This window comes from Colobus angolensis, unplaced genomic scaffold (assembly GCF_000951035.1).
Source record: "Colobus angolensis palliatus isolate OR3802 unplaced genomic scaffold, Cang.pa_1.0 Scaffold643, whole genome shotgun sequence".
Classification (NCBI taxonomy): Eukaryota; Metazoa; Chordata; class Mammalia; order Primates; family Cercopithecidae; genus Colobus; species Colobus angolensis.
The window spans coordinates 76,073-79,503 of NW_012120077.1; the positions used below are offsets into that span (position 1 = coordinate 76,073).

The 3,431-nt window shown below is 32.2% G+C and overlaps 1 pseudogene; it reads left to right on the plus strand.

Moving 5' to 3' along the window:
• Positions 1 to 3,431, plus strand: part of LOC105527725 — a 53,026-nt pseudogene that overhangs the window by 46,505 nt on the left and 3,090 nt on the right.

Genomic DNA, 3,431 nt, shown 5'->3' on the forward strand with positions numbered 1-3,431 from the left:
AATTTTCTGGGTTGTCTGTCTCCTAATTCAATCATCACACCTACCCTTTCTCCTAATGTATAGATGTCGCAAATGCAACTGAAAAATGACAGCTTTTCTTTCATTACGAACTGCTGCATTTTCTATAGGAGTAAATCCCCGGTCTTTATCCTGGAGTGTTGATAACACATTTCCTTTCTCTATTCAATCACCACCACCACCCCACTGCCTGCTGCACTGGATACTGTGCCCTATCATACTCAGTGACTTCATCATTTCTCTAAGAGAAGAAGTCTGAGCATGCATCCTGCTTCTTTTGTGGGAGAGGGTGGTAATGGGAAATGGTTGATACACAATTATCTTTATCCACAGTGTTCTGTATTTGTCCATGTGACAATCTTGTATTAATTCTTCAAGTCTCAAGTCACATACCATGTCTTAATGTGTAGCCTTCACTTACTGCCCCAGAGGACTTGGTGCTTCTTCCTCTGTGATCTGAAACCGATTTTAATGCAGTTTTACTGTTACAGTAATTTGTTATCTAGAGAACACTGCCTGTTTCATTGACTCATATTGTGCATTGCTCATTTTAGTTCTAAGACTTATCATGTATCCTTTTTCAAAAAAATCATCTAATCTTAGCTTTTATAACTCATGATGGATCCAACGGAATGTATGAGAGAATCTACCATGGAATCCCTATGGTAGGCCTTCCTTTATTGCAGATCAACCTGACAACTTTGCTCACATGAAGGCTAAGGGGGAAGCTGTTAGATTGGACTCAAAAACAATGCAAATTACACATTTGCTCGATGCATTAAAGGCAGTCATTAATGACCCTACACAAATGTAAATTTTTTAACCTCATAGCATGTATCCATACTTTCTCACATGAAGGCCAAGGGAGTTGCAGTGATTCTGAACATGAACACAGTGCTGAGTACATATATTTTTTGTAGCACTTAAAGGCCATGATCAATACATCATTGTATCACAATATTTTTTTTGTTTGTTTGATTTAGTGAAAACATGTTTTTCAGAGATTATAGGATAGTGCATAAGTTCTAAAAGAGCCAAAAACAGAAATAAGAGGAATTGCTAAAGATGGTAACCGAGGATTATAAGGAAGATTGAGGACAAAATTGAAGGGGAAAACTATAAATATTATTACAGTACTGACTAATTTTCAGCACACTTATGTTGTCTTTCAGCATGAGAACTCATCAAATGTTCATTTTTAAATATTTTTTGTGTATATTGAACGTATATAAAATGATATTAAGGAATACAAATACATATTTATAAAAGTTTCCATAATAAAGCAAATAAACATATTCATGATCTCATATTAGTTACACATCTTTTGTTTTTAAAGCATTCCTAAGATGATTTCTTTTCAGTAATCAGCATAACATAAACAATTCTAATTTCCATTATATTCAATATTTTACAAATTTTCACACTACATTTTGATCTCATCATTGATAATTTGTAAACAACTAGAGCTTTCAAATTTTCCTTTGAAAAATTATTGAAAAGAGGAGATATTAGTATAAATGTAGCCATTTCTTTGTTTTTACAGTGGTGGTTGATTTGCTTATATTTGGAAGAAATATAAAATCAAAAAATAGTTGACTTGAAAGAGATAAGTTGGAATATTTCTGTTTAATAGCCAAAATGTATGAAACCAGAAATATGTGATTTAAAAATTATTTCACCACATTAATTTCAGTTATGCTATTACTATTATATTAGTAATAGCAATAATTTTTAATAAACATAGCTCTGGTATTGAAAAATGACAATTTTTAATTAGTTGATACATATTGAATGTGTGTGACACACATTGTATTGGTTCTTTGTATTATGTAACCCAATTGTATGAAAAACTATATCAGAATTAGTGCCCTCTTCTGAAAAACTCAGTCCACCACGTGTTTTTTTAAATAGCAAGGAGAGAAATTACCTCCATTGCTATTGCTACAGTGCCATGCTTTAGCACCTCTTGGTTTTGACTTGGTAAGCAATATGCTTACATGCATCCTTATTCTTTGTCTATTAGTCCATAATTATTTCAACACTAGAAACAAATGGAACTGCAACATCTCAGAGTAAAATATTGAAAGCCACTTAGATTCTAAAATACCAATACAAGAAAAAGAGTAATGACAGTGAACATTTACTGACAATCACTTTATGATGAGAATAATTCTACCAAATATTCTGAGAATCATTACATGATGACTCACAATAATCAGGCAAGAAAGATACAATTTTTATTCATTCAATTTAACAATAAAATAAACTTGGAATGGATACATTTTTTAAAAAAAGGACCAGTAGATATCAGATTAGGATTCAAACTAAGGCCATCCACTTTCATACTTTTAACCATTAATCCACTGATGTAATGTTAATTACAACTGTTGGTCAGTGCCAACTTCTTATGAGCTTTGCCCTGACATGTACCTGACCTCGTCAGATTTGTCTGCTATCTCTAGACTTTGATATTATTTTGAAACTTGTACTTCAGGTCCGTTAAATTTTTTTAACTAGATAATTCAATTTCTGTACTCTCAAATGATTTTTTTAACCCTTAGAATGTACCTGTTTTCAATTTCTAGGCTACAAATAATTGTTCTCTCTTAAATTATCTCTTTTCATCTTGAAATCTTATGCATGAAATAAATTCTAGTCCATAAACCAAAATCTCTATAACCACCATGGAATAAAATATTTTATTTTTCATCCACTTTTAGGTGGTACTCATTTTTAACATCTACACAAAAATTTCACATATTTATTTTTTCTGGTTCGTTATATAAGTTGATGTCTATTTGATTTTCCAGTAGCTGTAAAAAGAATGTGATGTAGTTATCAATCATTTATTATGATCAGTCTCTGAAGCCCTTGGACCAAAAACTCTCCAGGATTGAGTTTGTCCTGCACCACAATGGAGCCAAGTACCTGCTGCCACCTACCCACAACCTCACCTGGTTGCAGTACTGCTCTATGGATGTGCTGGCCTGCATGGCAATTGTTACTCTCTTTGTCATAATATGTGGCTTGATTATCAACTGTTTGTTAAGGTAAGAAAGAAAGAAAAGAGAGCAGATCTGTTTAAGATCTAATGCAGGCAGGCATGGTACAGAAAATCATGCCATTTAATGCCACCACAATGTATCAAAATATGGACTAAATTCTTTACTGCATTTTACAAGACCTGTGCCTTCCTGATTTGTTTGAAATTTTTAATCTTTGTTAAACATTAAGTAATGTACAATTTTAATTTCAGAAAATCTGTAATAATTCACTCTTAAGGCTAATCTATGTATATTTTTAAACTGAAAATAAAGAGATTCACTAGAAACTCAGTCTGTTTCCTTGAGAAGGCCAGAAACACTAGATATACTTTGCATTTTAAGAAATCTCTTCTTTATATATATATTTAT